General features: G+C 43.6%; 1 protein-coding gene, 1 non-coding gene and 1 pseudogene across 3 annotated transcripts in view; 2 read left to right on the top strand and 1 right to left on the bottom strand.

Moving 5' to 3' along the window:
- The first annotated feature begins 500 nt into the window (after positions 1 to 500).
- The window catches only part of ABCG2 (ATP binding cassette subfamily G member 2), a 141039-nt gene continuing 126918 nt past the window's right edge, over positions 501 to 14621 (top strand). The window contains exon 1 of one of the 2 annotated variants that reach the window (XM_015138720.3): positions 501 to 1079. The gene's annotated coding sequence lies outside the window, so the exon portion shown is untranslated. The remainder of the gene's footprint in view (positions 1080 to 14621) is intronic. The other variant, XM_078001419.1, reaches the window with a different exon arrangement.
- On the bottom strand, positions 5016 to 5122 carry LOC114678512 (U6 spliceosomal RNA). The gene has a single exon (XR_003729953.1). It is a non-coding gene; the product is annotated as a U6 spliceosomal RNA (small nuclear RNA).
- On the top strand, positions 9075 to 12437 carry LOC144340952 (small ribosomal subunit protein eS27 pseudogene; annotated as a pseudogene).

Raw genomic sequence — 14621 nt, 5'->3', positions numbered from 1 at the left:
TTGGTGGCTCATGCTTGTGATCCTAGCACTTTGGGAAGCTGAGGTGGGAGGACTGCTGGAGGCCAGGAGTTCGAGACCACCCTGGCCAATATAACAAGACCCTGTCTCTATTTAAAATACACACACACACACACACACACATACACACAGAGACAGACAGAGACAGAGAGAGAGAGAGAGAGAGAGAGAGAGAGAGAGAAATGCCTATTTAGTACAGTTTTGACTTCCTATTTTACTTTTGGTTTAGGAAAGAATAACTTGAAAAGTATAGCATGCTCCAAGTATACAGCTGCTCGGTCCTCTTTAGATCTCTGGTGGGCCTTTGCACTGAAATCTAACTCTGTCTTTGTTTTGGTTTAATTCACTTCCTTTTCAAATCTATGTCCTAGTCCTGCTTGGTTTTTTTGTGTGTGTGTGCTAGAAGGCAGGGCCTGTGAGAGGAGACCCTCAGTTACCTTAGGGTTAACCAAGCACAGGAAGTTTACGCACAGAGCAAAGCCATTCGCTAGAATTGGTTTTGATCCTTCCGTTTCGAAAATAAAGTTGCTGTTTGTGTTGGAGATGCTGTCATCAGAATTCCGCGGCACAAAGAGAAAGATATAAAAATATCTCTCTGACATGAACTTTCCCTTTTCTATCCCCTTGCTAGGAATGCCAGAAGAGAATCCCACGCTGACTGGAACCATTAGGTCTTTTGTTTGAATCCCAGTGATCAAGAAAGAAATGTGGTTAATAGTCAGTCAGTAGTAGAGAAAAAAGGAACCCAAGGAGATAGAAGAGCTGTTAATTTCACTCTGGACATTTCCTCGAGGCAGTTTACTGGGAAAACCTCAATGCTCCCTGGTAGCTGCAGGATCTACTTTGGGGGCTGCCAAGTTTCCTCTCTCATTCTTTCTCCTGCCCCAAGAGCAGGCAGGAAGGAAAGTTCCTGGACTAATACTCGTCTGTTTAGTAGGCGTGGGTCTTGGTTGAAGTCTCTCTAGGAAAACTCGCAAGTGTAGAAATCTTCTCCGTATTACCACTGTCTCTGCACTGAGATCTGCTGCTTTGCTTCCAACGTTTCACACATCATAATTGAGGTGAGTTGTTTTTGTTTTTTTCGATCTTCATATTTCTTAGAAAATCTTGATTCTTTTTTGATATGTGCTTTAACAAATGTGTCACTTAAATCAGTACTTCTCATACATGAACGTGCATATGTATCACCTGTTGATCTTGCTGAAACGCAGGCTCTGTAGAACTCAGGGGGCCTGGGGTGGGCCTCTGATTCTGCACATCTCAGCTGACCTCTATGGACCACACTTTGAGTAAAAAGCGCTGAAACTCTGTAGGTTTCTTGCTTTTTTGGAAGGGGCTGGTCATTATAGGCAGGATAAGGGTATTTGGCTGAGCACATGATTTATGTTGAGCACCTGAGAAGACAATCAGACAACACCCCTTTCCTGGTTGTACCTACTTTGATGGCTATCTCTGTGCTTTGGGGTTTCTGTTAAGCAGCTCCTAGGTGTGGTAAGCCAGATTACCCTAAGTGAGAGAGGATGTTGGGCTTCTCCTTAGATTATATAGGCCACTTGGAGCAGAGCCAGAAATCCTTTTGTAATTTTTGTAATTTTAGTGTTAACTGACTATATCATGCCTCATCTGGTGTGGCTTGTGGTCACTCTTAACATTTCAGCTTCAATTAAAAATATGGCCGGGTGTGGTGACAGTGCGAGACTCCATCTCAAAATATATATATATGGCCACGTGCGGTATAATCATGCCTGTAATCCCAGCATTTTGGGAGACCGAGGCAGGTGGATCATCTGAGATCAGGAGCTCGAGACAAGCCTGGCCAACATGGTGAAACTTTGGCTCTACTAAAAATACAACAATTAGCTAGTAGTGGTGGCACACATCTGTAATCCCAGCTACTTGGAAGGCTGAGGCAGGAGAATCACTTGAACCCAGGAGGCAGAGTTTGCAGTGAGTCAAGATCGCACCATTGTACTCCAGCCTGGGTGACAAGAGTGAAACTCCGTCTCAAATAATAATAATAATGATGCATGCTAGAAAAAATAGCTGATTTATTTCTCCTACCATTTGGAATTGAAGATTATAAGGCATATGAATCTATTACATTGTTGAAAATCAGTTTGCACAGGGAATAGGAATGTATTTTATCCTCCTGTAACAGGCCTGGTAGTGTTCTTTAAATTCAGTATGTTTCCTGCCCTAAACAATATACAGTTATCTGAAAGTTGCCTTTAACCCAAAAGAAACAAGCCAAGAGGAAAAAAGAGAATGGAGAGGAAATATATCTATTGTGTACCCAGTTGAGGGGAGAAAAAAGCAATGAAAAAAAGTGGAGAGAAAAGGAGAAAGGTGGCCAGGAGGTGACAGGACACACAGCTTCACAAAATGAATAAAAGAAAACCTAGCCTGGAAATAACATCTTTCCTACACATTCATGGGAGTTCTCCTAGAGTAGTAGCTTGTGTCTTTTTTAGTTGGAAAAGTGTGATGGAGACAGAGTAGATAAGTTGTAAATTTTGTTGTTCTATTTTTGTATAGAAGCGGGGTCTCACTATGTTGCCCAGGCTGGTCTCAAATTCCTGGGCTCATGCAATCCTCCTATCCCGGCCTCCTGAAGTGCTGGGATTACAGGTGTGAGTCACCATGTCCAGCCAATTTTGTTGTTCTAGTGAACATGCTGAAGCCGTTTGTCATAAATCAAGGAAGGGCTATACAAGCGACAGTCAGAGGGGTGTGCAGGCCTGGTGAGGCCTGGTATGAATCCATGGAACTGTGTCCGGAGCTGGTTTCTTCCGGTGGGTTCTTGGTCTTGCTGACTTCAAGAATGAAAGCATGGACCTTCACCGCGAATGTTATGGCTCATAAAGGTAGTGTGGACCCAAAGAGCGAGCAGCAGCAAGATTTATTATGAAGAGTGAAAGAACAAAGCCTCCACAGTGTGGAAGGAGACCAAACTGTTGCCGTTGCTGGTGCTGGTGGCCAGCTTTTATTCCCTTATTTGGCCCCACCCATGTCTTGCTGATTGGTCCATTTTACAGAGTGCTGATTGGTCCATTTTTACAGAATGCTGATTGGTGCATTTACAATCCTTTAGCTAGACACAGTGTGCTGACTGATGCCTTTACAATCCTCTAGCCAGACAGAAAAGTTCTCCAAGTCCCCACTGGACCTAGGAAGTCCAGCTGGTTTCACCTCTCAGAACCACTGCCAGACAGACAGGAATCTCTTCTGTTTGAACTAAGTTTCAAATAACATTCCCTTCTGTTATGGTCTATAATCAGAGGTGTTATGAAAAACCGTAACCCTTGTAGCATAAGCACTGACTGATCAGAATACAAGCTAGCTGTAATCAGCCCATCCAACAGCAGACGGTGGGTAGGCAGTAAGCATGTGTGGGGCTGAGTATCAGCCTAAGCTATCCCAGGTCTGAACTAGACCTTTTTGGGGTAGAAATTGTAAGGCTGCAGATGACTTTAGAGACATAGAGTCTGGTTTCCACCATCATCTGCCAACTCTCTGGACCCGTTTTCTCGGATGAGGCCATTTCCCTCTCTTTTCAAGCCTGGAGTAATCCCTCAGTCCAGCTGTCTACTCCTGCAGCTGATACTATAGAAAATAAGAGTTCCCCTAGGGAACTACAAGACTCAAAATCCCATCTGCTTCCTGAACAGGAGAAGGGCAAGTGCATATATCGTTTTGTGAAGTGTTACAGCAGAAAATGAAACCTGATTACCACATTATCCAACTGTACAAAGCACTGTCTCATACATTATCCCCCTTGACTTTTCACAACTTTCCTGGAGTATATGGGTCAAGGAGATTGTTGTTTCAACCTCTGAATGGAGAAACGAAGGTCCCAGTGAAGCAATTTGCCAAAGGCACACAGCTGGTCTGTGGGTGTGCTGGGATTCAAACTCAACGCTGGTTTGCTCTGAGTTCAGGTGCATCCTGTGCTTTTCTGGCCTCGGCATCTTCTCAAGACCTCTGATGACCTCTTGTTCTGTACAAGGGTTTGTTACCTTTTATGTCATAATTTGAAATCTTTGCATTAAAAATAATCCTATTTCTACTTTTTTGGTCAAAATTACTCATGTGTTTGTCTTAGGCTTTGTCTCCATTAAGGTCTTTACTCCCCAGGAAAAAAAAATGTTTGAGACTAATGCTTCTCAAACTTTCTCAGGCTTAGATGTCACCTGGGGAGCTTGCTAAAACTCAAATCCTTGGGCTCCAACTCCAGAGATTCTGCTTCCTAGGGCAAGCCCCAGGCATGGGAATTGGCATTCTAATAAGCTCCCAGGTGATTTTAGTGCCACCACTCAGAGATCACACCTTCAAACAAAAGTCACAGCTTCGGTTAATATTTTTAAAAAGTACATTTACGGTTTAGTGAGGGGGGCTTAGTGTACTTTTGTATACGTATATTATTTATTTATCTAATTTTTTTTGAGACAGAGTTTCGCTCTTGTTGGCCAGCTGGAGTACAATGGCATGATCTCAGCTCACTGCAGCTTCTGTCTCCTGGGTTCAGGCACTTCTCCTGCCTTAGCCTCCCAAGTGGCTGGAATTACAGGCGCGGGCCACCAGGCCTAGCTTGTTTTTGTATTTTTAGTAGAGATAGGGTTTCACCATGTTGGCCAAGCTGGTCTCGAATGACTGACCTCAGGTGATCCACCCACCTCGGCCTCCTAAAGTGCTGGGATTACAGGAGTGATATTTATTTTTATTTTAAAATTTTTTTTAGACAGGGTATTGCTCTGTTGCCCAGGCTGGAGTACAGTCGCATGAACATGGCTCACTATAGCCTCTACCTCAAGGCTTCCACATCAACCTCCTGAGTAACTGGGACCACAGGCATGCGCGAATTTTTAAATTTTTTTGTGGAGGCTGGGTCTTGCTATGTTGCCCAAGATGGTCTCAAACTCCTGGGCTCAAATTCTTGATTCTCCCGCCTCAGTCTCCCAAAGTGCTGGGATTACAGGCTTGAGCCATGGCTTGTCTTTTGAAATATAAGATGCTTCATAAATTTGCCTGTTATCCTTGCACAGGGGCCAAACTAATGTTCTTTGTATCATTCCAATTTTAGTATATATGCCGCTGAAAGGAGCATGTTAGTGTGCCTAGTAATAGATTATCATGCCAGAATTCCTGAGTTTCAATATTAATGCTATCACATGTGCAAGCTATGAGATCCTGGGAAAGGATTCTTATGCCTCAGTTGCCTAATCTATAAAATGGGAATACTAATACTACCTACCTCATAGGGTAGTTGTGAGGACTAAATGAGTTAGCAGTGCAGGACACAGAGTATCTCTGTGAGTTTGCTATGATTATCACTAAGTCTTGCTCAATAATTATACTTTACAATAGAAACACCAACAACAGGCTGGGTGTGGTGGTTCACGCCTGTAATCCCAGCACGTTGGGAGGCCGAGATGGGCGGATCACGAGGTCAGGAGATCGAGACCATGCTGGCTAACACGGTGAAACCCTGTCTCTACTAAAAATACAAAAAAATTAGCCAGGCGTGGTGGTGGGTGCCTGTAGTCCCAGCTACTCGGGAGGCTGAGGCAGGAGAATGGGGTGAATCCAGGAGGCGGAGCTTGCAGTGAGCCAAGACCGCACCACTGCACTCCAGCCTGGGCAACAGAGCGAGACTCAATCTCAGGAAAAAAAAAAAAAAAAAGAACCACCACCAACAAGATTCACACAGATAGCAAATGTTCTTCTTGGATGTAGGTGTTGCCCCAGGTTTAATCATGGTCAAACATGTTCTTATGTGTGTAAATGTGAAGGATTAGTTGTCCTGGGCTGTCAGCTAGCCTGGTTATGTAGGACTTTCCACATCATTCTGACAGATTGTACTTGACCCTGACAGTGATGAAAAGCCATCAACGCAGCTTCAAGCTGGGAAGTGCAATCAGAATTGCATTTTAGAAATGTCTCTTGCTGTAGCATAGATGCTGTAGCATAGGTAGGAAGAAGGTGAAGCTGGAGGCAGAAACCTGTTTGAATAGACTGTTTCAATAGTCCCAGAGGGAAATAATAAGACTTAAACTAAGCAATATGGTTTGGCTGTGTCCCACCCAAATCTCATCTTGAATTGTAGCTCCCATAATCCCATGTGTGGTGGGAGGGACCTTGTGGGAGATAATTGAGTCATGGGGCCAGTTCCCCCATACTGTTCTCCTGGTAGTGAATAAGTCTCACAAGATCTGATGGTTTTATAAGGGGAACTGCAACACTATTTTATGTTATTTTTCTTATTAATATAAGAAGACAGGAATGTCAGGCCTCTGAGCCCAAGCTAAGCGATCATATCCCCTGTGACCTGCACGTATACATCCAGATGGCCTGAAGTAACTGAAGGATCACAAAAGAAGTGAAAATGGCCTGTTCCTGCCTTAACTGATGACATTACCTCGTGAAATGCCTTCTCCTGGCTCAGAAGCTCCCCCACTGAGCACCTTGTGACCCCCTGCCCCTGCCTGCCAGAGAACAACCCCCTTTGACTAATTTTCCATTGCCTACCCAAATCCTATAAAACAGCCCCACCCCTATCTCCCTTCACTGACTCTCTTTTCGGACTCAGCCCGCCTGCACCCAGGTGAAATAAACAGCCTTGTTGCTCACACACAAACAAAGGGATGAAACCCCTTTCACTTGGCTCTCATTTTCTCTCTTCCCTGTCACCATGTAAGATGTGCCTTTTGCCTTTCACCATGATTGTGAAAGGTATGTGTATTCCCCAGCCATGTGGAACTGTGAGTTCATTAAACCTCTTTTTCTTGACAAATTACCCAGTCTCGGGTATGTCTTTATCGGCCGTGTGAGAATGGACTAATACACTAAGGCAGTAGGGTAAAGCACTGAGCAGAGATCCCATCAGGAGCCTGTCATGACTCATAGGATACCATATTAAAATGCTTAGCTTATGCTTCCTGTCTACATTGAAGCCCTGTGAGAACTAAGATAGAGTCTACCTCCTATGGAGCCCCAGCCCCAGCTCATAGTAGGTCCTTGATAGCTATTTGGGGAATAAATGGGTAAAGAATAGATGAAATCCTGCTGTGGTCTCCAAGGCTCTGTGATCTGGCCCCTGCCCCTTTCTCCAACCTCATCATGCTTCACTCTCCTCATTGTTCTTATCACATTGCCTTCCTCCAGGCCTTTGGAAATGCCAAACTGTGACTTCTATCTAGTGTAGGGGTTGGCAAACTACTGCCTTTGTGACAAATCCTTCTTGCTAACTTTTTATGAATAAGTTTTATTGGAACACAGCCATACCCACTTATTTATGCATTGTCAACAACCGCTTTAGTGCTGCAACAGCAGAATAGAGGAGTTGTGACACAGCCCATACAATACAGCCTGTGAAACCCAAAATATTCACTACCTGGCCCTTTACAAAAAAAAAAAGTTTGCCAACCCCTGCTGTAGTCCTTTGAATTTGCTGTGACCTCTGATTTAAAACTCTACTCTCAATAAAGTACCCTCAACACAGTAATCAAAACAGTGTGGTCCTAACATAAAGACAGACATCCAGATCAGTGGAATAGAATAGAAAGCCCTGAAATAAACCCTCACATAGCCAGGTGTGGTGGCTCACGCCTGTAATCCCAGCACTTTGGGAGGCTGAGGTGGGCAGATCATGAGGTCAGGAGTTTGAGACCATCCTGGCTAACACGGTGAAACCCTGTCTCTACTAAAAATACAAAAAATTAGCTGGGCGTGGTGGTAGGCACCTGTAGTCCCAGCTACTCGGGAGGCCGAGACAGGAGAATGGCGTGAACTCAGGAGGTGGAGCTTGCAGTGAGCCAAGATTGCACCACTGCACTCCAGCCTGGGTGACAGAGCGAGACTCCATCTCAAAAAAAATAAAATAAAAATAACCCTCACTCATATGGCCAAATGGTTTTTGACGAAGGTGCCAAAACCATTCAATGGAGAAAGAACAGTCTTTTCAATAAATGGTGCTGGGGAAACTGGATAGCCACATGCAAAATAATAACATTGGACCCTTACCTTACACCCTATACAAAAATTATCAAAGACACAAAGAGCTAAAACTGTAAAACTCTTAGAAAATAACATAGGGAATGCTTCATGACATTGGCTGTGGCAGTGATTTACTGGGTATAACACCAAAAGCACAGGCAACAAAATAAAAACTAGATAAACTGGATTTCATCAAAATTTTAAAAAAATAAAAAACTTTTATGCATCAAAGAAGGACACTTTTGGCCCAGTGTGGTGGTGCACACCTACAGTCCCAGCTATTCTAGAGGCTGAAGCAGGAGGATCGCTTGAGCCCGGGAAGTCGAGGTTGCAGTGAGTCATGATCATGCCACTGCATTCCAGCCTGGGCAACAGAGAGACACCCTGTTTCAAAAAAACAAACAAAAAAGGAGGACACTTTTTACTTTTCTTTTATCTTTTGCTTTTTTGTTTTTGTTTTTGTTTTTTTTTGAGACAGGGTCTTACTCCCATTGTCCAGGCTGGAGTGCAGTGCCACCATCTCGGCTCATTGCAGCCTCAACTTCCCCAGCTCAGGTGCCCCTCCCACCTCAGCCTCCCTAGTAGCTGGGACTACAGGCACCTGCCACTATACCCAGATAATTTTTTGTATTTTTTAGTAGAGAAGGGGTTTTGCTATGTTGCCCAGGCTGGGCTCACGTGATCCACCTGCCTTGGCCTCCCAAAGTGCTAGGATTACAGGCGTGAGCCACTGTGCCCAGTCTGGACACTTTCAAGACAGTTAAAACACAACCCACATAATGGGAGAAAATTATATATTTGATAATCAGTTCATATCCAGAGTATATAAAGAACTCCTACAGCTTAACAAACAAAAAAAAATGATTAAAAAGTAGGCAAATACCTTGAATAGACATTTCTTCAAATAAAATATATAAATGGCTAATAAGCATATGAAAAGATGCTCACCATCACTAGTCATTAGGGAAATGCAAATCAACACCATGATGAGATACTACTTCACCCCGATAAGGATGGCCATTATTTGAAAAAAAAAATTGCCTTTCTGGTGGTTCTGACCTCCCCATGTGAACATACCTCGTGCAAAAAATCTCCTTCATCCCTCTCCAGATGAGGAAAAGAGGAAATACAAGAAGAGGTGCCGGGTACAGAGCCCCAGTTCCTACTTCAGGGATGCGAAATGCCCAGGATGCTATAATCACCATGCTCATTAGCCATGCACACACAGTAATGGTGTGTGTTGGTTGCTTGTATTAGTCTGTTCTCACACTGCTATGATGAAATACCTGAGACTGGGTAATTTATAAAAGAAAGAGGTTTAATTGACTCACAGTTCCACAGGGCTAGGGAGGCCTCAGTAAACTTACAATCATGGCAGAAGGGGAAGCAAACACATCCTTCTTCACATGGCAGCAGCAACAAGTGCTGAGTGAGGGGGCAGAAAGGCCCTTATAAAACCATTAGATCTCTTGAGAACTCACTCGCTATCATGAGAACAGCATGAAGGTAACTGCCCTCATGATTCAATTACCTCCTACTGGGTCCTTCCCATGACATGTGGGGATTATGGGAACTACAATTCAAGATGAAATTTGGGTGAGGACACAGCCAAACCATAAGATTCCTCCCCGACCCCTCCCAAATCTCATGTCCTCACATTTCAAAACACAATCATGCCCTTCCAGCAGTCCCCCTCTTAACTCATTCCAGCATTAACCCAAAAGTCCAAGTCCTAAGTCTTATCTGAGAAAAGGCAAGTCCTTTCCACCTATGAGCCTGTAAAATCAAAAGCAAATTAGTTACTTCCTATATACAATGGGGGTAACAGCATTGGGCAAATACACCCATTCCAAATGGGACAAATTAGCCACAATGAAGGGGCTACAGGCCCCATGCAAGTCTGAAATCCAATAGGGCAGTCATTAAACCTTAACATTCCAAAATGATCTCCTTTGACTTCATGTCTCACATCCAAGTCACCCTGACGGAAGAGGTAGGTTCCCATGGCCTTGGGCAGCTCTTCCTCTGTTGCCTGTCAAGGTATAGCCCCCCTTCCAGCTGCTTTCATGGCTGGTGTTGAGTGTCTGCAGCTTTTCCGGGTGCACAGGGCAAGCTGTTGTTGGATCTGCCATTCTGGGATCTGGAGGACGGTGGCCCACTTCTCATAGCTCCACTAGGCAGTGCCCCACTGGGGACTCCTGGGGCTCCAACCGCACATTTCCCTTCCACGCTGCCTGTATTAGTCCATTTTCACACTGCTGATTAAGACATACCTGACACTGGGCAATTTACAAAGGCAAGAGGTTCAATGGCAAACTCACAGTTCCACATGGTTGGGGAAGCCTCAATCATGGCAGAAGGCAAGGAGTAGCAAGTCACATCTTACGTGGTGGCAGGCAAAGAGAGAGCTTGTGCAGGGAAACTCCTATTTTTTTAAACCCTCAGATCTCATGAGACTCATTCACTATCACGAGGACAGTGGCCCATGATTCAATTACCTCCCACTAGGTCCCTCCCACAACATGTGGGAATTCAAGATGAGATTTGGGTGGGAACACAGCCAAACCATATCACTGCCCTAGCAGAGGTTCTCCATGAAGGCTCTGCCCCAGAAGCAGACTTCTGTCTGGACAGCCAGGCATTTCCATACATTCTCCGAAATGTAGGTAGAGGTTTCCAGACTTCGATTCTTGACTTCTGCACACCTGCAGGCCCAAAACCATATGGAAGCTGCCAAGGCGTGGGGCTTACACCCTCTGAGGCAATGGCCTGAGCTGTACGTTGGCCCCTTTTAGTCACAGATGGAGTGGCTGAGATGCAGGGCACCAAGTCCCAAGGCTGCACACAGCAAGAGGGCCCTGGACCCAGCCCAGGAAACCGTATTTCCCTCCTAGGCCTCAGGGCCTGTGATGGGAGGCACTGCTGTGAAGGTCTCCAACATGTGCTAGAGACATTTTCTCCATTGTCTTGGTGATTAACATTCAGCTCCTTGTTACTTATGCAAATTTCTTCAGTGTGCTTGAATTTCTCCCCAGAAAATAGGGTTTCTTTTATATTGCATTGTCAGGCTGCAAATTTTCCAAACTTTTATGTTCTGCTTCCTCTTGAATGCTTTGCTGCTTAGAAATTTCTTCCACCAGATACCCTAAATCATCTCTCTCAAGTTCAAAGTTCCACAGATCTCTAGGGCGGGGGCAAAATGCCACCAGTCTTGTTGCATAGCAAGAGTGACCTTTACTCCAGTTCCCAACAAGTTCCTCATCTCCATCTAAGACTACCGCAGCCTGGACTTTATTGTCCATATCACTATCAGCATTTTGGTCAAAACCATTTAACAAGTCTCTAGGAAGTTCCAGACTTTCCCACATCCTCCTGTCTTCTGAGCCCTCCAATTCTCTAGGAAGTTCCAAACTTTCCCACATTTTCCTGTCTTCTTCTAAGCCCTACAAACTGTTCCAGTCTGCCTGTTACCCAGTTCCAAAGTCATTTCCACATTTTTGGGTATCCTTATAGCAGCAACCCACTCTCTGTGGTACCAATTTACTGTATTAGTCCGCTTTCATGCTGCTATGAAAAAATACCTGAGACTGGGTAATTTATTTTTATTTTATTTATTTATTTATTTATTTATTTATTTTGAGACACAATTTCACTCTGTTGCCTAGGCTGGAGTGCAGTGGTGTGATCTCAGCTCACTGCAACCTCTGCCTCCCAGGTTCAAGCGATTCTTGTGCCTCAGCCTCCCTAGTAGCTGGGATTACAGGTGTGCACCACCACACCTGGCTAATTTTTGTATTATTAGTAGAGATGGGGTTTCACCATGTTGGCCAATCTGGTCTTGAATGCCTGACCTCAAGTGATCCACCCACCTCGGCCTCTCAAAGTGCTGGAATTACAGGCATGAGCCACTGGGCCGTCCAGAGTCTGGGCAATGTATAAAAGGAAGAGGTTTAATTGACTCACAGTTCTACAGGGCTGGAGAGGCCTCAGGAAACTTACAATCATGGCGGAAGGGGAAGCAAACATGTCCTTCTTCACATGGTGTCAGGAAGAAGTGCCGAGCAAAGTGGGATGGGAAAGCCCTTTATAAAACCATCAGATGTCATGAGAACTTACTATCACAAGAAAAGCATGAGGGTAATCGCCCCCATGATTCAATTGCCTCCCACCAGGTCCCTTCCATGACACATGGAGATTATGGGAACTACAATTCAAGATGAGATTTGGGTAGGGACGTAGCCAAACCATATCACTGCTCTACTGTTCTCTGTCAGCCTACAGGAGGAAAAGCAAGGCTGACAGAAGGATGCTCCTTCAGGAGGAGGCAGCACTAAAAGCACTTTGAATCAAGATCAATGGGAAACCACCCCAATAAACACATTTTAGATGTTTTAGAAAAAGAAAGAAATACACAAACAAATAGAAAATAACAATTGTTGGCAAGAATGTGAAGAAATTGGAACTCTTGTGCAGTGTTGGTGGAATGTAAAATGGTGTAGCTACTGTGGAGAACAGTACGGTGGTTCCTCAAAAAACTAAACACAGAATTACCATACAATCCCACAGTTTCACTTCTAGGTATATACCCAAAAGAACTGAAAGCAGGGGCTCTGAAAGATGTTTATACACCCATATACATAACAACGTTATTCACAACAGCCAAAAGTAGAAGCGACCCTAATCTTCATCAACTGTTGAATGAATGAACAAAATGTGGTATACACAGAGAATAGAAGATTATGCAGCCTCAAAAGGGATGAAAATTCTGACTGCAACATGAATGAACCTTGAAAACATTATGCTAAGAGAAATAAGGACAAATACTATATGATTCCACTCATATTAGGTACTGAGGATAGTTAAATTCATAGACACAGAAAGTAGAATGGTTGCCATTGGGGAGAGGGTGAAGAGTTGTTTAATGAGCAAGAAGTTTCAGTTTGGAAGATGAAAGAAGTTCTAGAGATGGATGGTAGTGATGGTTGCACAACAATGAATATACTTAATGCCATAAAACAGTATACTTAAAAATGATTTGAGCCTTTAATCCCAGCACTTTGGGAGGCCGAGGCAGGCAGATCACCTGAGGTCGGAAGTTCAAGACCAGCCTGACCAACATGCAGAAACACCGTGTCTACTAAAAATACAAAATTAGCCAGGTGTGGTGGTGTGTGCCTGTAATCCTAGCTACTTGGGAGGCTGAGGCAGGAGAATCACTTGAACTGGGGAGATGGAGGTTGTGGTGAGCCAAGATCACGCTATTGCACTCCAGCCGGGGCAACAAGAGTGAAACACTGTCTCAAAAAAAAAAAAAAAAAAGATTTGAATGCTACATTTTTATATTATGAATATTTTACCACAGTAGAATAAAGTAAAACAACTCTACCCTCAGGTATTTGCATGCCTCCTACTTATTCTTCAGTTTTCTGCTTAAATAGCATGTCCTCAGGGAAGCTCTCCTATTGCTCTATGTAATTTCCTTGTAGAACATATCACGATCTGAAATTACCTTTTTTATACATGCTATCATCTGTCTTCTCCATTAGAATATAAGCTTTTCCAGCATAAGATCTTTGCTTGATTCAAAACTGTACCCTAACACTTCGTTTTTGTCACATAGTAGATATTCAGTGAATACTTGTGGAACAATGCACTGAAAAAGAAAGGGTTCCACCTGGAGGTTGTATTAGTAAATGTACTCTGTGGCAATTTTAAAGGTACAATACTCAAAAGTCAAAATCAAACTGAACATTTAAATTCAAAACAGTATTAGCCGTGATAGTGGAGAAGGCATGAAGAAAAGTGTACACGCACATCTGTGTAAAATATTTCCTGTCATGCACTTTTCACATCACCTCCCTGCTCAGGTTCCCAATTCCCAGGACCTCAGCAATTCCCTTATTTCCTTTCCATGTATCACCCGTTCACTTACCTACAGTCAATGGCTGCTTTGGTGCTACAATGCCAATGTGGAGTGATTGCAAAAAGAATGCATGGCCCACAAGCCTAAAATATTCACTATCTGGCCTTTTACAGAAAAAGTTTACCAACCAACCCATGACATAGGTAAAGATAACAGACTAGAGATATTGTCTACTCTTCTCTAAGAACTTTCATGATAGTCTTTCAAGTCAATCAAGATATGTTTATTGGGATTGGAGACTATTATTCTAAGTAACTCAGGAATGGAAAACCAAACATTATATGTTCGTACGTTCTCACTCATAATTAGGGGCGAAGCTATGAGGTTGCAAAGGCATAAGGATGACACAGTGGACTTTGGGGACTCGGGGGAAAGGGTGGGAAGGGGGTAAAGGATAAAAGACTACAAATTGGGTTCAGTGTGTACTGCTCAGGTGATGAGTACACCAAAACTTCACAAATCACCACTAAAGAACTTACTCATGTAACCAAATACCACCTGTTCCCCAAATCTTAGGGAAATAAAAGATTAATTAAAAAACAAGAGAAATGTTTATCGAGTTCCTACTAGGTTTCCAGCACTGTGTTAGTCACTGGAGATAGAACAGTGAATGAAATAGAAATCCCTGCTGTTACGAAGCTGACCTTCTAGAGGGAGGAGGACAAATAATAAACAATAAACAAATAAA

This window comes from Macaca mulatta, chromosome 5 (genome assembly GCF_049350105.2).
Source record: "Macaca mulatta isolate MMU2019108-1 chromosome 5, T2T-MMU8v2.0, whole genome shotgun sequence".
Taxonomy (NCBI): domain Eukaryota; kingdom Metazoa; phylum Chordata; class Mammalia; order Primates; family Cercopithecidae; genus Macaca; species Macaca mulatta.
The sequence above is the reverse complement of the archived record's forward strand: the minus strand, read 5'-3'. Positions and strand labels throughout refer to the sequence as shown.